The sequence below is a fragment of the Mixophyes fleayi genome, chromosome 3 (assembly GCF_038048845.1).
Source record: "Mixophyes fleayi isolate aMixFle1 chromosome 3, aMixFle1.hap1, whole genome shotgun sequence".
Taxonomy (NCBI): Eukaryota; Metazoa; Chordata; class Amphibia; order Anura; family Limnodynastidae; genus Mixophyes; species Mixophyes fleayi.
Window position 1 is genome coordinate 13,791,329 of NC_134404.1, and position 23,258 is coordinate 13,814,586.

Here is a 23,258-nt window from a genome sequence, read left to right on the forward strand (position 1 = left end):
GCTTTAAATCTTAATGATAAATGCATCTGACCTTTATCCCACTTCATAATTAATGTCTCTGACACAAACGAGGTAGGTCCCCATTGCACTGATTGAAGTGTACACTGTGGTGAATGAAACAAAGCCTTTCTGCTGGAACAATATATTGATAAATACATGTTGTCCACGCTAGTTACTTATCTGTCTAAAACACATACAATTCTTATGTGTGAGATGTAACTGTATCACAAACAATTAGTGTTTTGTCTGTCGATGCTGAAAGTGTCAGTTTTGCAATACCATGAAAAACATGGAGGAAGCCTAAAAAGAGACCTCAGGCTTCAAATAACATATTTCTTTGAAAGTCATTTTTTAAGCCTCATCTGTTAAATTAAACATGGATATTTCAGTGTCTGAGAGCTGCACAGCTCTTCATCATCATCATCATCATCATCATCATCGTCAATTTATATAGCGCTACTAATTCCGCAGCGCTGTACAGAGAACTCATTCATATTAGTCCCTGCCCCATTTGAGCTTACAGTCTAAATTCCCTAATATACACACAGACAGACAGACTAGGGTCAATTTGATAGCAGCCAATTAACCTAGCAGTATGTTTTTGGAGTGTGGGAGGAAACCGGAGCACATGGAGGAAACCCACGCAAACACGGGGAGAACATACAAACCCCACACAGATAAGGCCATGGTTGGGAATTGAACTCATGACCCCAGTGCTGTAAGGCAGAAGTGCTAACCACTGAGCCACCGTGCCACCGTGTTCCAGTCACCTGGAACATTCAGTGAATCACTACGTGGGTAGTCTCAGCGCATTTGTTCTTTAAAATATTTCGATGCATCTGTAGTAAAATATCAGCATTTGTACACAGAGCCCTCACCAGATGACATTTGTACTGTTGTAATAATATTATTGTCTTCCTGTTTATTTGGTGTAAAGAAAAAGCAAATGAATTGAGTGCAGATCGTGTTACCCAGTGTCTTGTTTCATAGAAAAAGAAAATATTTTGACATTCTTTGCTAAAATTAGATTAGTGCCCTGTAATTGGTGTTACAATGACAAACAGTGTATACGGCTCGGCTTCCGCAGCCGTCAGGAGTCGCTCGGGGGGTGTTTATTTCTCAGTTAGACTTTAGGGGTCTGTTGCAGACGGCCGGATCTATAAACAACAATATCAGCTAATTACTGGTAATACAGGTAGACATTGTAGCCCCAGGAACTGTAACAAGAGATGAAGGATAATGAAGAGCGCAAAAATGTGGACACACGATGCAAAGTCCAACCTATTACCAATTGTAGACCCCTTTATTAAATTAGGCTTCAAAAACAAATCCTCCAAAAAATCCTGCTCGGTTTAGCGCCATCCTGTCAGAAAGACACCATGAAAGTGATGTGACGCCGGGATCGTCTGTACATGTTGCACTTTTGTGTGATGGAATTTTTTCTATCACATGGGTATTTGTGAACGTATAAATATGTCTGCCCACCTCATATACACCAGGATGGTGCAAAAAACGATCCATTAAAACTATATGATGGCTCGCGATTACTAGAGGACAATACAGTCCATTTACAGGGAGAGGAGTGAACAGTGCTAAGTAGAGGTCATCACTATAAATGCACCTTCTCCATCTCATGCAAATATCTCATCTTTTACTGACCTACAAGGCCATCAACAAAGCTGCACCAACATACATCTCCTCTCTTGTGTCAAAATATCTCCCAACTCGGCAACTCCGTTCTGCACAAGATCTGCATCTCTCATCCACACTCATTACATCCTCCCATTCCCGGTTACAGGACTTTTTTTCGGGCTGCACCCACTCTATGGAATTCCCTCCCTCGCGCAATAAGACTCTCCTCTGGTCTCCAAACTTTCAACCGTTCTCTGAAAACCCACCTCTTCAGACAAGCTTATAATATTCCTCAACCACCCTCTTAACCTCACTAGATTACCCTATTACCACCCGTTACACAATCTCACACAAGACAACTACCCCCTGACCAACATTGTTGTGTGACAGGATCATTTAGCTTATGAGTCACTTTTACCTTTGCAGTCTGGCTGGGCCGAAGTGCAAAATGTAGACTTAACCTCATGTATCAAACTCCCATTGTCCCATAGATTGTAAGTTTGCGAGCAGGGCCTTCTCACCTCTGTCTGTTTTACCCAGTTTGTTTATTAGTGTACTGTGTTTGTCTCCGATTGTTAAGCGCTACGGAATATGTTGGCGCTACATAAATAAATGATGATGATGATCTTGCAAATTAAATCTTGTTTTTCCAATTTGCACTACAAGATGCATGAGTGCACCCAGCCATGAACAGAACCCCTCACATCCTCCAACTTATGCCTGCCAAGACTTGCTCCCGATTCCCCTCAGAGGGTGACTTCATAACAGGATACATGCTTTTTAGACACTCGGAAATCACCTTTATTGCGGCCGAGAGAGAAGAGTTACGGAGACAGAACATAGAAGAACAAAACAAAATTATACATGGATCAAATAAATCACATTAGTAAATCTAGAGATAAACATTATGCATAATTTTAGTGACAGTTTGTCTTTATGATTAGAAATGGTGCGTAGATGCTTTGCATATTACACAGAAAAGTTATGACCCAATAATAAAAAAATTCCAAGGCTCAGAGCTGCAGCGCTGGATCACTACAAGCTGCTTCTGTCTAACAGGTGGTAGTCGCAGCCTTTTGCTTACCATTAAATTCTGTCTGATATATTTGTGTGCACAGCAGTAAACCCATTGCTGACATCTCCAACATTTCTCGTACAGAGCAGTGAATGCTGCCAGAATGATAAAACATTTCAATGACACCTTACACAACGGAAAATTCCTCTTTGTCTAGATTATTTTAGAAAGGAATAACGTATCCCAATACCTGAACGGTGGGATTGTCTCCTCATTTGCTCTATGCTAATGAAAATGTAGCCTTCTAAACCTCAACCTTGGCACACCAATTAGAACTACTACCTGTAAAAGTGCTCTTGCACTGCTGGGCGACACTGAAAGAAATCTCACTCCATATCCGACTCCTTCACTCTATAGTCATCCTTTAATCTTACAACCCGGCCCTTTCCTTGCCAAGCAAACTTGCATCTTTTAACCCCAGAATCATAGGCATATTATCAGGTTTCGAATCCTGTGCAGATTTTTCAGGTTCAGAATCCTATGCAGATTATCAGGATCACAATCATATGCCGATTTATTAGGTTCAGAATTATATGCAGTAGGCTCTGCTATCAACCAGCAAAAGTGCAGGATACAGAAAGTCCCAATCTCAGACCAGGAGATTAACCCAAATCAGCAGACATGGTACAGCGGAATAACACAGTGTATAATAAAGTCCAGAGTATCCAAAGTATTCTGAGACAGACCCAGAGTCCCTCAGAACATCCGGCCACAGTAGGCCTGATTAAGGAGAGTTGAGCAAAAGTAAGCAAGTAAGTCAAAACCATGTTGCATTGCAGGGAGCGATAAATTTAAAAACCGGATAAAACCGGAAGCAGCTTCTTATTACACATTGAATGTAAAAGTGAGTCTGTGTCCCGAGCTCACAGCGACAACAATATAAAGGTCATGTGATCTCAAAATCTTTTGTGTGACACATTGTAATTTATAGGATTTTTAATGATGACTGACACATCATTTTTGGTACAAGTACAGCAATCAAGATAATTGGTACACATACACTACTCAGTAGGATTATCTAATAAATAAATGTCTAGTGGCGTGTGTTAGTCTGTCTGTGTGTGGAAAAAATAAAACCAAGCTGCAGCACCACCTGCTGGGCAGAGTTATTCACTGACCTACTAAATTCTTAGTGTGTGTGGGGAAAAAAAATCAGAAAGGGCTGAAATTTGGTATACTAAGATGTTTTTAATTTGTTAATTTAATTTGTTAATTGTTAAAAGTGTTTATAAAGATTTAAAAATATATATATATATTTCTTGAAGGAGAAGTGACAGTTGGGAGTGGTTGGTGGTTGCCGGGGGTGACAGTGGGGAGTGGTTGGTGGTTGAGGCCTGGGCTATGGCCCAAATGCATGACAAGAACCTTTTTACACCTTATGTAGCTTGATTTGACTAGAATGCATGAGTATCATGCACGGGTTAACTTGTAGTAATATATTTAGGTTCATTGTGGCCTGTTTCTGCAGCATATTGATGTCAGAATTAAGGCCTGAAGTCTATGTAAATGCTTTTGATTTGTGTACCACGTAAATTAATTTTGAGTCAGTATGTGGAGTAGAAGAAAAATAACTTGATTGTCTTACAAAAGGACTGCAGTCAGGAGCACACGTTTGCCATTCTGCTCTGCCTAAACACAGATCACGCTCCTCAGAGGCGGGCCTCTCTGTCACCCCGCCCTCAGGCTCACAGCATCCAGTTAAAGCCACCGAGGTCTTTGATTCCTCTGCAACTTTCTCATTTAGCAAACTTGTCTGTCATATTTATATTGATTAGAACAAAAGTAATATGTTTTGTTGTAAATATTAATTCTAAAAGCATCATTTAGTCAAACTTTACATAAGGGACACGAGGAGATAACGCTACATTCAAAATAATAACTCACCTTATTTCGCTGTCTTTTTTTTTTGTCTCCCCATAAAGTTTTATTGAAGTTTTGTTATGTGACAAAAAGAAAGAAACATGGAATAATAAAGTGTTTTTAGTGTTCATACAGGTTTATATTGTCATGTTTTATGTAGTATATAAATTAAATAAATAAATCTAAACAGCTGAAATAAATATCATACCAAGTGCCGAACTAGATGTAAGATAATCTTTTTATAACCACAATAATTTAGACAGAAAGGGGGAAGGGGAGGGGTGAGGGAAGGAAAACCAATATTATAGTGATAATATATTAGGGTTCAGCATCACAAAACCCCATCTAGCACACCAATTACTGCAGGCTTCCATACATTTATCATACAAATTATTTAATAGAGTTTTTTATTCATCATCATTTTATCCAGCTGGTGTATATCAGATTTAAAGGTAGTATCACTTGGAGCTATTTTCATGCGATGCTTATTCTGTTACACAATGTACCCTTTCCCAATCTTTACATGAACAAGTTTCTGGTTTCTTAACTAATAGGCCCAAGTCTAATATGGCTAAATCTAATAGGGCCTAATCTAATACGGCCAACTCTAATTGGAATAAGTCTAACATGGGCGAGTCTCATAGTGCTGAGTCTAATAAGGATAAGCCTAATAGGGCCAAGTCTAATAGGGCTAAATCTAATAGCATCAACTCTAATAGGGCCAAGTGTAATAGAGCCAACTCTAATAGGGCTAACTCTAATAGGGCCAAGTGTAATAGAGCCAACTCTAATAGGCCTAACTCTAATAGGGCCAAGTGTAATAGAGCCAACTCTAATAGGGCTAACTCTAACAGGGCCAAGTCTAATAGAGCCAACTCTAATAGGGCTAACTCTAGTAGGGCTGAGTCTAATAGGACTAACTCTAATAGGGCCAAATCTAATAGGACTAACTGTAATAGGGCCAAGTGTAATAGAGCCAACTCTAATAGGGCTATCTCTAATAGAGCTAACTCTAGTAGGGCTGAGTCTAATAGGACTAACTCTAATAGGACTAACTCTAATAGAGCTAACTCTAGTAGGGCTGAGTCTAATAGGGATATGTTTAGCACTAAAGGTAGATTATTTACATCCTTAATCAATGCAAAATTTTGTTTCCAAAATTGTATAGCTATTTGGATGTGTTCAGCAAACACGTAAAGAAGCTACAATGTTTTTAGATGTACCGATGCTGAGGATGTACTAACCATATTTCTGCCAAAATAGGAAGTGACTGCTAGTAAGTAGATTCACATTGTCCATGATGGCTCCTGATATCTAAACTTAGCAATAAGGTAGCACAATACCACAACTGTGAATACCTTAGTAACTCTATCAGAGATATAACAAACTGTTCCCTGAGTGTATTATATGCCGGGGCCTCTCTACTAAGAGGTCTTCTGCTGTATAGGACTCCTCAGGCTGCCAACCCTGGGATCTGGGTTTCTACAAATGGAGGTTTCCAGACAGATATGTGTTTTCTCATCCTTGACCATAGAGCTAGAAAATTATTATGCAAAGGATTAGACTGATCATGTGAATAAGATAAAGGTTTAGAACCCTTCACTATATGAGAGGCAGCCAATGCTTTCTGTTGTCTTAGTTGGACAAAGTTGTAATGAAATAAATTTTTGGTAGTGTCACGGCTTTATAATAAAACATTATTGACCAACGCTCTGGTGCAAAAACCTGCTTAGTTTTAGTGCGCATGTAAACTGACTTACAGCTGCCCCCGTAGTAGGCTGCACTCCCAGGTACACCTCTAAGGAGGAGTAAGATGTCCACCTACCCGAGCCGTGGTGTAAAGGTACACGTGATGATGATGTTGATGATGATGACCATCAGCACAAATATTTACTAGCGGGAAAGAAAAAGATTAATAAAAGAAAACAAAAACCATATCCCCTCCCCCCTTTATTAAAGGTGTACTCAGCACCTGCACTGGTTACTGGAGACGTAGGGGGACAGACGACATGGGGTCCGACTGCAAAAGCTGTGGCAAGCACCAGGCTGTGGCAAGCACCAGGCTGTGGCAGCCGGAGCTGGTCACACTATAACAGGGAGACCTGCAGGGCCGAGGAGAACCTATTAGGGGAGTTAGGCCTGTACAAAAATGTACAATAGAAAACCAGCTCTATGATGAATAATACCGGGGCTCTTCCCGAACCCTCTTTTGTATCAGTGAATGGTAAAGTCAGAAAAACTTTAATCAAGTGTGTGGAAAGTCCCACTAAGTCCTGGTAGCCCTTAACTGATGGGCATGCTTGAACTTGTAGAACTACAAGTGTCAGCATGCCCGTGGCTGGCAGACCTTTCTGGCGCTTGTAGTACAAGACACTGTACTTGTAGTAATAGAACACACGGATCATTGTAAAAAAAAAATTCCTATTTTAGTAATAATGATTCACCAAATCCCTCATTCCCATCTGTATTGAACTATTAAAGCTATAGGGATCTTCTTTTCTTCTATCTTGTAGTAATTCAACGAAACACAGAACATGCTCCTAGCAAAGAATTACTGAAAACGGACCGCGGCGGACGTAGGCATGACGCTACATGATTTATTTACAAGCACCAGCACGCCTAAGCAGTCAGTGGCTGAAATGGCTTGCTGGGTCTTGTAGTTCCATATCACTAATTAATTATTTTTTTAGATGGTGGGGACACAGAATTTTAAAAATAGATTTATTTATTCTGTAAAGATATATTTACACAGCTTTCGGGAGCCTTAAGAGATGTGTGTCTCACCTATGAGCAATAAAATAAACGATTTTTTTTCGGCTCGCGGTGGGACTTGCGTCCAAGTCTTAATCATGGCCATAGAGTGCTTGTACCCACACCTGACATTAAGTAGGATTATTCTCTGCAGAAAACAGAGCACAGTTAAGGCTGTCAGAAGCTTTTTCTATATCAAGCGTAAGGAGCAACAGAAATGACATTGGATAAGTGTGTGTGTAACAAACACACTAACACAAACATACAGCGTCAAATACAGAACAATAGCAATGTCGCTTTATTCAATCTTCCAAAAAATACACATAAAGATGAATATTAACGTCATATTAAAACCAATTCGTATTTGTAGAGGGGGGTTTCGACACCACGCCGCCAGTGGGCGTGACCAGCATACATGGGGGCGTAGCAATAATAGACAGTACTTGGCTGCTCTCCTACTCTTCCTATCCCCATAATATACATGAGCAATGCTGCGTGGACTACTGTTAGGTGCAAAACATCCCTTTTCAAGCAGAGCCGTGTGAAGCAGGGGCAGGGTCCAGCCACCTCAATTATACAGTGCCCCAGGCTTGGATGGGGTTTCCATGTACTAGGAAACCCCCCCTCGGTTTGCCTATGCCATAATTAGATAAATCTAAAATATTATACCTACCCTACAATGCCAATTCAATATGCATCCATAATATCCAAACCTGTTAGTTATGTAATAGTTACACATTTGTAGATACTTTCATTTCTGATGTTATCGGGAGCTTGTGAGGCTATAATCCCACCTGGTCGCGATGTATCTAATTAGGAAAAACATTGTTTAATCTATAGGTCAAGAATTTAGCAAATATTTGTGTTTGGAACCAAAATTTTGCAGAGAACTCAAGATTAGAGCCTTTTCTAAGTATAACCAATATAACCGATTTGCTCTTGAGAATTCCGCAGGAGAGTATCCGACCACATCCGGGCCTTGAAGTTTTGAAACTTTAAAACTATCAATTGCAGAAGTTACCTTGTTCTCTGTAATCCATTATCAGAGTGTTCCCTCAGTTTCCTAATTTAAATTTACTAGCTAGCAATTTAACTGTGTTTTGGTTTGTTTTCCTGCTCAGGGCGGGGATTTTATGATATGCCGAGGTGCATCTATGAATGTTTTAGTAACCAATTTAATCTGCCCTCGGCACAATGTTCTACGGGCTGCCCCCATCTGAATCACAATGACTCTTACAGATGCTTTATGAGCATCTCAGACACTAGGTAAGTTAGATGCAGAGGGCATCATTTAAATTTAAGAGCAAATTTATTCCTGGACAAACCATGTGTTGGCTGCAGAAAGAATATCGGCTGCATTTGCATGTAGCACACACATACTGCACAGCTGTATTGTGACACTGTGACTAGGACAAGCCCCTCCCAACTTTAAATGTCTCTACCCCCCCCCCCCCTTCCAGGAGTGCAAAATGGATCTACCAAGGTGCAAATATGGTTCTTTGTTGCTTTGCTCCTGACTCTTACTAACCCCGGGAGTCTTTGTTTTCTTGAAAAAAAATCAAGAAGAAATGTCATCCTTCTGGGGTTCAGAAACTGAAATATTAATCAGATCTTTATACATGAAAATGGTAAATATCCTGTCTTCTGGGGTTAGACTTTTCCATGTATCTAGAAGTTCAAAACTAGCAGGGGCGTTTCTCTGAGCACCTGTGTACAGACAGGAATAAGGTCACATTAAGCTCATATTCTTTACAAGTTAACCCGTGCATGATACTCATGCATTCTAGTCAAATCAAGATACTTAAGGTCTTAAAAAGGTTCTTGTCATGCATTTGGGCCTAGCACAGGCCTCCTCAGGGGAAGTGCGTTAGTTCCCGACGCAAGCGGCCTTTTTAATGTGTGTTCATGAGGTAAAATTACCTCACGAAAATGAGTTTGACCCCTCAACTCGTAAATTTAGCCTTTACTACCCCTCCCACGGGGGGGAGGGGAGATGATGGAAGTTAACTGACTTGACTATTCTAATTTTTTTGTCAAATAATGTCAGTATACCAAATTTCAGGTCAATTGGATGAGCCCTTTCTGAGAAAATAGTTTTTTCCACACACACACACACACACACACACACACACACACACACACACTAACGCACGCCTCTACACATGTGTGTTCATGAGGTAAAATTACCTCACGAAAATGAGTTTGAGCCCTACCAAATTTCAGCCCTTTTTGATTTTTTTTCCCACACACACTAAGAATTTAGTAGGTCAGTGTATAACTCTGCCCAGCAGGTGGCGCTGCAACTTGGTTTTTTTTTCCACACACACACAGACAGACAGACGCCACTAAGCATTTATATATTAGATAATATAGGTATTAGTGATGAAACAGTAAAAAAATGAAAAGTTTCTTTTTCACCATAAAAAAACATTTATTAGAATGTTCTTAATGTCTACTGAACATAAAATACATTTTTACAGTTGCTCCTGATCGCAGACACATGCATACGATACTGACATCAGTAGGACTCAGGACTGAGACTAGCCCTATAGCTGGTGCAAGAGAGACGGCGTGGAAGTGAGTAAATTTGAGGTCCGTAGGGATTGAGTTGGACGTGACTGCGTGCGCTTGAGTTTGGCGCCCCCACATTGTGCACGGGCTGCGGAAAAACACCCTGTCCGGTTCTGTTTACTCCTATGACTTGTAGACTATAGTAAATGTTCTTTGTGTACGAAGACGCAGTGGACAAGGCTATGTTCACAGACGTATGTGCAGGTTCTGGACATGTGCTGAGTGATTTTGGACACAAAATGCTCAAATCGACAGATACGTACCTCGATGAATCGGGCCCTATGTGTGGAGCTCTCTGATTGTTTTCATGGCTATTGATGTTGGTAATAAAGTTTATTTCCAACATAGGTCAAATTTCTCTCACTGTGCGTTTCCGAGGCTTCACTTTTGCGAGAGGGATTGTTATGAAACGAGTTTGATAACACCGTAACCAGAATGTCCCTCGTTTCTCACAATATGTGTATTATAGCATGTACTTTTTATAGCCTTTGTTTTTGTTCCCTAGCTCAACAGAGTACAACTGCAGTGTCTAATTACATGTGGACAAGGAGACATTGTAGCTCAATGTAAATATGTATATTGCTTATTGTATCTTGTTGATATTGCATGGAAGCTGTTAGTCATTGTCCTTAAAGTGAAGCCAGGTGGGTTATGGGTAAGGATCAGAATGCAGGATACAGGTGAGATTTAAGGCCAATTAGTATCCATTGTTCTCAACATGACTAATTCAAACATTTTGGCCAGAGCCTAGCAGGGGACCTTCTGTGGAAGTACAGCTCATCTCCACTCTCCAACCAACTGATACAGCTCCCACCAATGGTTAAGAAGGATAGACCCAGGGGTTTGCCCAGGGAGGGGAAAACACTGTGTAAATTAGACCGTAGATATTAGGAGCCACTTCAGGGGGAAGGGGATATTATTTCTGGGACTGGAAGCTGCAAGGTGGCTTGGTTTATAGTTGCCGTTCTCTACCAGTGAAATGCATCGGCAGATCCACAGGTCGTCAGTCAAGTCTGGACAGCCAGGTGACTGTAACTCCTTAAGCTAGTGGGGTAAGGGACAGATAATGTGGTAAACCTGCCTGCCATTTATTTACTGTGTGTATATAATAATCTAGTGATTGTTTTTGTTACAATAAATGTACATGTTTTTGTTACAATAAATGTACTGTTGTACTTTTCTAACTGCATTTGCCTGAGTGACTATAAGAACTCTAGTAGGTACTGGGTAGACTTCTGTGGCATAGGAAGGCACCTCTGGGTGACCAGCCAGCATGAAGTGGGTAACATTGGTAACAAATTCAAGACTTTACACAAAGTGAAAATGGCCATGCCAATGAACGTCCCTAAAAATATGCACGCTCTACACCTCTTTTTCTCATGTCAATAAGCTCATCCACTGCTCCATAGAACAAGGTGCATAAGAACGCCTTCTCTTTGCCCAAAACCTCTGTTGCCATCTGCAAACATCTTCTGGAGTGATGCTCTGAAAACCTGAGTGCTGAGGTGGAAATATAAGTGCAAATCAAAGTACGTGGTGGTTTCAAAGCTGATTTTATGGCGGGGATACTATATAAGTGGTCAGTGACCCCCACTATGTTTATTTGCTTTACTAACTTGAACTTCTGCCATGTTTAATTGGTTCCCTGGAGATTATTTTGCTATAATGTTGTTTTACAATAACATTTTTACTTTGATAACATTTTATTGAGCATAATAAAATTCAACAGCCCTTTGCAGCGAGATACAAGAGAGCCACAATTTATGCTGCAAATCCTGCAGAGAACATTGTGATACTTTATTACAAACCTAACCTGCAGCGCACAGAGGAATACAGCTCAGATAGAAACGTATCTTTTATGCAGAGCTTAGAATGTTCTTTTCTTGAAAAAAGGGAATGGACCAATCCGCTCCAAGGTCCGGACAATCCTCTTGGATATGTTTATTTATAATATATAATCCGAGGGGGTGCTCTCATAACTAGAATTATCTAGGAAATAACAAATACAGATGACAATAGATATCAGCTGAACAAAGTAGTGTGTGAGGCACTCCTGTCCGAGAGAGTATATCAATATAAAATCAACTTTATTGATGAGTACTTAAAAATGCGACATAGACAGATAGCTAAATCCCACCTGGATCGGTGAATTTAAAATATACAAGTGAATAGAATTGAAAATATAGTGTAAGGAGAATTAAAAATGCCCCTTTTTCATGGTGTACTAAGCATATATGGAACTGCTTGCTATCAATATCATATATATTTTTTATAATATATCTGGTATTTCCCCTCTTTTTCTACACATGACAAGAGACACATAAATACTATATGGAAGCGTCTTATACGTAAATATACACCCATGTCTCAATCTGTGTGAAATTTATATTATTCTATGTTAGCTACAGAGTGTATTGCCTATGCCTAAAGGCTCTTTCTAGAGAGACACTTCACAACAGGTCTAAATGGTCCTATGAATTATCATATTATAATTATACAATTAGAGGACCAGACCTTAGTTATCACTAAACAACTACGATACTAGGGATGTGCACCGGCGACTTTTGAGGTCTCGTGTTTTGTGTTTTGGATCCGGATTTTCGTTATTTTTGAGGTTCGGATTTGTCTCGCAAAACACTTGACGAAAGGTCTCGGTTCGGATTTAAGGTATTGGATTCGGATTTTTTTTGAAAAAAACATAAAAAGTTTAAAAATCAAGTTTTTGGGCTTATTTTCACTCCTAGGCTATTATTAACCTCAATAACATTCAATAACAAGCATTTCCACTAATTTACAGTGTATTCTGAACACCTCACAATATAGTTATTAGTCCAAAACGTTGCAACAAGGTATCTTTCTGGACTGCGTAGAGGAGTGGGTCACCACAATATATATTAAAAACCCTGAACTTTTATGATTCGCACCAATAAATGTACCTGGACTGCGTAGAGGAGTGGGTCACCACAATATATATTAAAAACCCTGAACTTTTATGATTCGCACCAATAAATGTACCTGGACTGCGTAGAGGAGTGGGTCACCAAAATATATATTAAAAACCCTGAACTTTTATGATTCGCACCAATAAATGTACCTGGACTGCGTAGAGGAGTGGGTCACCACAATATCTTAAAAACCCCGAACTTTTATGAATCGCACCAATAAATGTACCTGGACTGCGTAGAGGAGTGGGTCACCACAATATATTAAAAACCCTGAACTTTTATGATTCGCACCAATAATTGTACCTGGACTGCGTAGAGGAGTGGGTCACCACAATATCTTAAAATCCCTGAACTTTTATGATTCGCACCAATAATTGTACCTGGACTGCGTAGAGGAGTGGGTCACCACAATATCTTAAAAACCCTGAACTTTTATGATTCGCACCAATAATTGTACCTGGACTGCGTAGAGGAGTGGGTCACCACAATATCTTAAAAACCCTGAACTTTTATGATTCGCACCAATAATTGTACCTGGACTGCGTAGAGGAGTGGGTCACCACAATATATTAAAAACCCTGAACTTTTATGATTCGCACCAATAATTGTACCTGGACTGCGTAGAGGAGTGGGTCACCACAATATCTTAAAAACCCTGAACTTTTATGATTCGCACCAATAATTGTACCTGGACTGCGTAGAGGAGTGGGTCACCACAATATATTAAAAACCCTGAACTTTTATGATTCGCACCAATAATTGTACCTGGACTGCGTAGAGGAGTGGGCACTGGGCACCACAATAAAATATATAAAAAACCTTCAACAGATCTGCATTACACTACACATACGGCTGCTCCTCCATCCTCTCCATCATATACATGTTGGAGTTTTAGCGTGTGACAACCTCTTGTTTTTGATAATGTCAGTGCATTTTGAATATTTTTCAATTTGCCCCACACCACTGAATGTACTTTATCTATGATACGCAATACGCATCTATCTATCTTGACTGCGTAGTGTGGTGGCCCCGGTACACAATTTGGTACCGAGGCCACAATACAATTAAAAAACCCTCCACGTGTCTGAATTCCACCAAACAAGTATCTGGACTGCATAGTGGGGTGGCCCCGGTACCCAATTTGATACCGGGGCCACAATACCTCCTCCAAACATGGTACAGACAATTCGTCATTGAGATCCCAGACAGACAGGGTCAAAGTGTTATTGTTTGACTTTGTAAAGCCAAAAAACTGTCCCTGTTGCACATAGTCGTGCAATGAAGACTGACTTTTTCATTTAAAGGCACGATCTTTCAAGTGTAGTGTTTGTAAGTCTAAGTCATATTATACTTTTGGTAAAATTGGTTTATTTTGTTCCTCTTTATGGTAATTAGTAATAGAATTAAAGTATGAAATAGAATTAAAGTATGAAATAGAATTAAAGTATGAAATAGAATTAAAGTATGAAATAGAGTGGTATAGAGTTGTAGTGTGGTATAGTGTGGTCCACACAATATAATAATAAAACCCTCAACTGGTCTGAATTCCACCAAACAAGTATCTGGACTGCGTAGTGTGGTGGCCCCGGTACACAATTTGGTACCGAGGCCACAATGTAATTAAAAAATTGGGCATCAACTGTCACCGTTGTTTAATATCTGATACACCTAAATATGGACTGCACAGTGGAGTGGCCCCGGTAGTAAATTTGGTGCCGGGGCCACAATACCTCCTCCAACTTCCAAGTGTAGTGTTTATAAAGACAGACAGCGTCGAAGTGTTATTAGTTGACTTTCTTAACCCTAAAATTGTCCCTGTTGCAAATATTCGTGCAATGGACAGTTACTTTTTTATTGAAAGACTCAAGCTTTCAAGTGTAGTGTTTATAAAATATAAACAACAATACAGTAGTTTTAGAGCACGTCAATACCTCTTGTTTTAAATTATGACACGGCATTTTACTTTTGGTTTAATTTCTTGTATTTTTTTAAATTTGGTTTTACTTTTTGAACATGGCAAACGACTGTTGATTGGTCATATAATGCCAAAAAAAAAGGTCCAAGATGGAATTGTCCTTGGGCCCTCACACCCACCCTTATGTTGTTGAAATAGGACATGCACACTTTAACAAACCAATCATTTCAGCGACAGGGCCTACCAAACAACTTTGGCTGAAATGATTGGTTTGTTTGGGCCCCCACACCAAAAAAGCTATTCATCTCTCCCTGTACAGACTAAACAGGCTCTACTGAGGCAAGATGTCGTCCTCATCCTCAACCTCTGATTCCTCTCCCCCTACAGTGTGTACTTCCTCCTCATCACACATTATCAATTCGTCCCCGCTGGACTCCACAACCACAGGTCCCTCTGTAGTATCTGGAGGGCAGTGCTGTACTTCATTGAGGAATTGATTATTCATTTTTATAAACATCATTTTTTCAACGTTGTGAGGAAGCAACCTCCTTCGCCGCTCACTGACAAGGTTCCCCGCTGCACTAAAAACTCTTTCCGAGTACACACTGGAGGGGGGACAACTCAGGTAAAATAGAGCCAGTTTGTACAGGGGCTTCCAAACTGCCTTTTTTTCCTGCCAGTAACAATATGGACTGTCTGACATGTCTACTTGGATGGTGTCAGCAAAGTAATCATCCACAATTTTTTCTATTGTGACAGCATCCAATGCAGCGAGAGTAGACATGTCTGCAATGGTTGGCAGGTCCTTCAGTCCGGACCAGATGTTATCAGCATCCCCGCCAGTGCCTCTTTTGGGAAAACGGAGCTTTTTCCTCGCAGCCATAGATGTGGAAGAAAATGAGGGTGGAGCTGTTGGCATGTCACGGTCCTCTTCAGAGGACAATCTCCTGACCAGCAGGTCTTTGCACCGCTGTAGACTTGTGTCCGCCGGAAACAGAGACACAACATACGCTTTAAACCGAGGATCGAGCACGGTGGACAGAATGTATTCCTCTGACTTTAAAAGAGTGACCACCCTCGGATCCTGGCAAAGCGTACGAAGGGCTACATCCACAAGAGCTACATGCTTGGTGTAATCGCAATGGCTTACCAGCTCCTCCCTCACTTTCTCCAGCTGCTTCTGCAACAGCCTGATCAGGGGAATGACCTGACTCAAGCTGGCAGTGTCGGAACTGACTTCTCGTGTGGCAAGTTCAAATGGCTGCAGAACCTTGCACAACACGGAAATCAGTCTCCACTGCGCTTGACTGAGGCGCATCCCCACTCCTTTGCCTATGTCGTAGGTGGCTGTGTAGGCCTGAATGGCCTTTTGCTGCTCCTCCATCCTCTGCAGCATATAGAGGGTGGAGTTCCAGCGCGTCACAACCTCTTGTTTGAGGTGATGGCAGGGCAGGTTCATGCTTTTTTGATGTGCCTCTAGTCTGCGGTAGGCACTGGCTGAATGCAGAAAGTGTCCAGCAATTTTGCGCGCCACCGCAAGCATCTCCTGCACACCCCTGTCACTCTTGAGGTAATGCTGCACCACCAAATTAATGGTGTGGGCAAAACATGGGACGTGCTGGAAATTGCCCATATTTAATGCCCGCACAATGTTACTGGCATTGTCTGACACCACAAATCCCCATGAGAGTCTAAGTGGGGTAAGCCACTGGGAGATAATTTCCCTCATTTTCTCTAATATGTTGTCAGCGTTGTGCCTCTTATTAAAGCCTGTAATGCACAATGTTGCCTGCCTTTGCATGAGCAGCCATTTTGTAGATGCTGCTACTGATGCAGCTGTTGCTGTTGCTGCGGAAGGGGATGCATCTACCCAGTGGGCTGTCACAGTCATATAGTCCTTCGTTTGCCCAGAACCACTTGTCCACATGTCCGTGGTTAAGTGGACAGTGGGTACAACCGCATTTTTAAGAGCACTGAGGACACTTGATCGTACTTCTCTGTACATTTTTGGTATCGCCTGCCTAGTGAAGTGGAATCTCGAGGGGATTTGGTACCGGGGACACAATACCTCCATCAACCCTCTAAATCCCACTCCACTGATGGCGGACACCGGGCGCACGTCTAACACCAACATTGCAGTTACAGCCGCAGTTATACGCTTTGCAATAGGGTGACTACTATCGTATTTTGTGGTCATGGCAAACGACTGTTGGACGGTCAATTGTTTTGTGAAAGACTTAGCGGTCTTACGACTTCCCCTCTGGGAAGATGACCGACTAACAGCAGCAACAGCAGCAGTGGCAGTAGTAGGCGTACCGCTGCAGGATTCCTCGGATGAATCCCGTATTGAGGAGGACTCAGTCTGGCTGCTGACTTGGGCTGCAGGACTGAATCTGATGGAGATTGTGGAGGAAGTTGACGAGGAGGGTGTTGCTGGTGTGTATCCAACTGGACCACGGGATTTAGGTGTCCCTGTACCGATGAGGGTCCTAGCCCCAGTTCCTGAACTAACCACTGAACTATGAAGGTTATTCAGGTGACGTATAAGGGAGGATGTTCCTAGGTGGGCAAGATCCTTACCCCTGCTTATTTGAGCTTTACATAAGCTACATATGGCCATACATTGGTTGTCTGGATTTGGATAAAAATAACTCCAGACCGAAGAGGTGCATTTTTTGGTCTTCTGACCAGGCATGACGATGGGCTTTTTCATCCCATGGACATCAGCTGTTTCCCCCCCTGGTGCCTCATTTACAATAACCACATCACCATCCTCATCATCAAGTTCCTCCACAGCGCCAGCTACATCATCAATAGCCTCCTCCCGAGCCACCTCTTCCCGTACAGTGATGGGAAGGTCAGGCTTGACAACCACCAACACCCTTGGACTCGCCTTGGGGATTTGTGATAATTTCTCTTTAGAAGGCAGAGTTGTTTGCTGTTTTGTTGCTGACAGCATAACTCTCTTCAATTTTTTGTAGGGGGGGGGAGGAGGAGGAGGGCTAAGATCCGTGGGTGAAGCTGAACCACTAGTCATGAACACGGGCCAGGGCCTAAGCCGTTCCTTGCCACTCCGTGTCGTAAATGGCATATTGGCAACTTTACGTTTCTCCTCAGATGATTTAAAGTTTCTCTTTTTGCTACATTTTCTTAACTTGGGCTTTTTGGATTTTACATGCCCGGTACTACGAGATTGGGCATCGGGCTTGGAAGACGACGTTGATGGCATTTCATCGTCTATGTCATGACTAGTGGCAGCAGCTTCAGCATTAGGAGGAAGTGGGTCTTGATCTTTCCCTACTTTATCCTCCAAATTTTTGGTCTCCATTATATGTAGCACAAGATACTGCAGAATGTGTGAACTTGGTAATATTGCAGTACCAATGGACTTATACTGCTGTATTGTTTTTGCAAATTTGGTTATAATTATTATATATTTTTTTTTTTTTTTAAATTTTTTATTTTTTTTTACTTTTTTTTAATTTTTAAAAAACTTGGGAATAGTGGGGAAAAAACTATGCCCTTAGAAGCACAGAGCACAGGACACAGCACCACTGGACTGAACAGGACACGGCACAGGACCCAGCAGCACTACGGAACTCAGCAGGACAGAGCACAGGACACAGCACCACTGGACTGATACTGCAGAATGTGTGAACTTGGTAATATTGCAGTACCAATGGACTTATACTGCTGGATTGGTTTTGCAAATTTGGTTATAATTATTATATATTTTTTTTTTTTTTAAATTTTTTATTTTTTTTTACTTTTTTTTTATTTTTTAAAAACTTGGGAATAATGGGGAAATAACTATGCCCTTAGAAGCACAGAGCACAGGACACAGCACCACTGGACTGAACAGGACACGGCACAGGACCCAGCAGCACTACGGAACTCAGCAGGACAGAGCACAGGACACAGCACCACTGGACTGATACTGCAGAATGTGTGAACTTGGTAATATTGCAGTACCAATGGACTTATACTGCTGGATTGGTTTTGCAAATTTGGTTATAATTATTATATTTATTTATTTTTTTTTAACTTTTTTATTTTTTTTTACTTTTTTTTATTTTTTAAAAACTTGGGAATAATGGGGAAATAACTATGCCCTTAGAAGCACAGAGCACAGGACACAGCACCACTGGACTGAACAGGACACGGCACAGGACCCAGCAGCACTACGGAACTCAGCAGGAAAGAGCACAGGACACAGCACCACTGGACTGATACTGCAGAATGTGTGAACTTGGTAATATTGCAGTACCAATGGACTTATACTGCTGGATTGGTTTTGCACATTTGGTTATAATTATATATTTTTTTTTTAATTTCTAATTTTTTATTTTTTTTAACTTTTTTTTTATTTTTTAAAAACTTGGGAATAATGGGGAAATAACTATGCCCTTAGAAGCACAGAGCACAGGACACAGCACCACTGGACTGAACAGGACACAGCACAGGACCCAGCAGCACCACTGACCTCAGAAGGACAGAGCACAGCACACAGCACCACTGGACTGATACTGCAGAACACAGCACAGCACAGCACAGCACAGCACAGCACAGCACAGCACAGCACAGAACTAAACAGCACAGAACTAAACAGCACAGAACTAAACAGCACAGAGGACCACCTAACACACCCTCCCTCTACCCTGATCAATGCCCGAGTGAAGATGGCGGCGACTAGCGGGGAATTTATAGGATCCGAGTATCGCGAGATCCGACAACGGGATTATGAGTCAGAGCCTCAGTTTCACTTTTGAATTTGGCGCCAATACCCGGATCTGTCTCGGATCCGACTCGGATCCGCAACGTTCGGGTGGGCTCGGATTTCATGAATCCGAGTGCGCTCATCCCTATACGATACCATACAAGTTTTCTATTTTGATAACATTTGACCGGCTCCCATTTTTGGGTCATTTTTAATTTTCCTTACACTATATTTTCAATTCTATTCACTTGTGTATTTTAAATTTACCGATCCAGGTGGGATTTAGCTATATGTCTATGTCGCATTTTAAAGTAACCATCAATAAAGTTGATTTTATATTGATATACTCTCTCGGACAGGAGTGCCTCACACACTACTTTGTTCAGCTGATATCTATTGTCATCTGTACTTGTTATTTCCTACAATGTTCTTTTCTTACCTGTTCTTTAATTGAGTGTTACAAAATCTGGGTCTGCAGCTTTCACAGTGGCACGTAAGGAAGTATCTGTTGTCCTCGTTCAATCATTTCTTACCCAGAGAGTGTTCCAGAGAGGTGATACATTCACAGAGTACAGACATTATTATATTGTACCCACTACTTTATATTGACAAACAATCTGAGTATAGGGAACGTGCAGAGGGAGAGTGACTGAGGCTTACGTTACCTTGTGATACACTACACCGTACAAGGTACATTTCTTCCGTTAAGTTATACAGAACTGAACAATAGAGATGCTCACTGACACCCGTGAACTGCTTTTGGTTTTGGATCTGGATTAGCTTCGTGTTTTGGTTTTGGTTTTGGCAAAGCCGCCCTTGTGTGTTTTGGTTTTGGTTTTGGATTTTTTAGAAAAAATCCTAAAATATTATATGCTAAAATATGTTTTTGCTCTTTTTTTGTTCCTACATTATTATTAACCTCAATAACACTATTTTCATGTCATTTGCAGTCAATTTTGGCCACCTCACAGATCACAATATTATTTTCATACACTTTCGGACAAATACTGCAGCGACCTGGCTGGATGGTAAGCGACAGAGCAATGACACAAACACACGGCAGTTCCTACCACATCTAGGACACATTGGCACACAGCAGTGGCAGAAAAGAAAAATTGTGCAAGATGGAATTGTTCTTGGGACTGAACCGGTATGTTGGATCTTAAAAAGGAATCCAAAAATCACGAGATCCGACGACATAACAATGACGTTTTGCCTCGTTTTCGATTCCGAGGGCGTGCAAAAGTACTGAGCCAGCTCTTCTCTGTACTCGGATCCCTTAAGTACCGGTGTGTTCGGTTCTTGAGGAACCGAGCCTGAGCATCTCTACTGAATCAGAACATTTGTTAGTGTTGGAAGTTTGATCACTTTATCTGACTGACATTCTGGTTGGATGGCTTAAGGGACGGATCAAATGTGTCCTGATTTCAAAACAGGGCAGTGGATTATTATGCAGATATCTATAATAAGGGATTGGTGTAAAACTGTACATATTTGTTAAACAGGATCACATCTTATTTTCTTTAAATATTGTGTCATTCATGATGGGATCCAATTAATGTTAGAAGGAAAGCAAAAATAGGAGCAAATTTGAGGACAAACCACGTTGCGATATGGGGAGGGGGTTGAGCTAGGACACGCCTCCTCCCAAACCTACATCTAAATCTTATTCCTGGTCTACCTGACTCATTACAGGATTCTGAATATTGCTTTTACTGTGTATAATACGTTAAAAATTCAGTCTGGCTGGAGAACTATAAGATAAACCGTGTTCAAGAAGGTCGCTCACCTGTAGTCTGGTGTTCCATGTAATCCAGTGTCCTGCACATTGTGCGCTACTCTCCGCCATCTCACCGGCAGTGCGCTGTCAGTGGCCGAAGTCTTGGCTAGATTTAATTAAGGGCGATTTGATGAAACTTTCCTTTATTTGGTGAGTGTGATACTATTGGGGTCATCGGAATAGCTACCCCCGAAAAAAACTGAAGACCAGCACGAATACAATATATTCAGTATCTATATGATACATTGTTACCTTGATGTTATTACACTATTTTGCATTTTCTTATTTATTACATATGATCTACATTGGATATTCACTTTCAATATAAGTAGACAATTGGGAGTATACATCAATAATCAATCTAAGTATACTTTTTATTGATTACACAGTTATTTGTTATTATCTTTTGGTTGTTCTCTTCCACTGGGAATATATATATTTATTTTTCATTATATTATGGGGACAATGTTATTGTATTATATTATTGGGGGGAATATGAATATATAATTATATTCACTTGACAATACTATTTGATTGCTAATGGAGCAATAATTATTTATGATGCCCACGTGTGGAATTACATAGCGCTCCAAGATACAATAATACAATAATACTGTCCCCTAAATATAATGAAAATTAAAATTTTCCCACGTAAGTTAATTATAAATTAATTTTGCAACTTAATTGAGAAATCATGATTACCCCCACACCTAATTTATATGTCAGTAGTTCCTCCTTTTATGTTCTGAATGGTAAGATCGCTCAGACAGCATGCTGGTGCTTCAAGCCCGTCAGAAGCTGGTATAGGAAAACCTGTCTTTTTCCTGGCAGTTTTGATTGCGGTTTTGGCCAATCCACTAGCGGTTCAGCTTTTTCAATCCGCCACACATCGCCAGGCATTTTACATTGCAGCCTCAAAATGTCCTATTGTAAATGCGATGGTTTGGAGCACTAAACCACCGGTGATGTGTGGCGGTTCAAAGCCACCACCCAACGCGATTCTTAATAAAATTGACTCCTTAATCTCTTGGCTCCCGGTAAGCCAGTGTACTGACAACAGGAGCAAGGAGAGCAGACTGGGGGTGCGTTTATTTTATTAATGCAGAGCTGTGGGAACACTGGGATATATTTGCACTCTCCAACGTATTGACAGCACAACGCAATGACATTCTTTTCTGCAAGCTTTATTACTCCCAAGTAGAGATGATCAGGCTCGGCAAACCGAACACACCCGAACTTAGGGGATCGAGTACCGAGTCGAGTCAACTTGGTTCTGTCGCGCGGCCTCAGAATCGAAAACAAGGCAAAAAGTCGTTGTTACATCGTCGGATCTCGGATCTCGCAAGTTTTGAATTCCTTTTTAAGATCCAACATAGCAGGGGGTGGGAGGGAGGGCGGACCCCCATTTTTCTTTTCTGCCACTGCTGTGTGCCGATGTGTCCTAGATGTGCTAGGAACTGCCGTGTGTTTGTGTCATTGCTCTGTCGCTTACCATCCAGCCAGGTCACTGCAGTATTTGTCCCAAAGTGTTTGAAAACAATTTTGTGACCTCTGAGGTGGTAAAATTGACTGCAAATGACTTGAAATTAGTGTTATTGAGGTTAATAATAATAATGTAGGAGCAAAAAAAGAGCAAAATTATGTGATTTTAGCATATCTTACGATTTTTTCAAAACAATCCAAAACCAAAACCAAAAGACATGAGGGCGGTTTTGCCAAAACCAAAACCAAAACACGAAGCTAATCCAGATACAAAACCAGTTCACGGGGGTCAGTGAGCATCTCTAATCCCAAGTCAGTGACAGCATGTCATATAGTACATTTTTACTCTGCTGAAAGTAACTGCGCCCAATATATCTCTTTGACAATTCATTTGTTGTCATTTACACACAATACCTCTGATAGTAAAAGGAAGACATTGCTTAATATACTCCCATATTAATCCTTGACCTATCAGAAGGTTGACCGAGGGTCAGCGGCTCATTTAACACAGGTTTTGATTCCCAGAACAT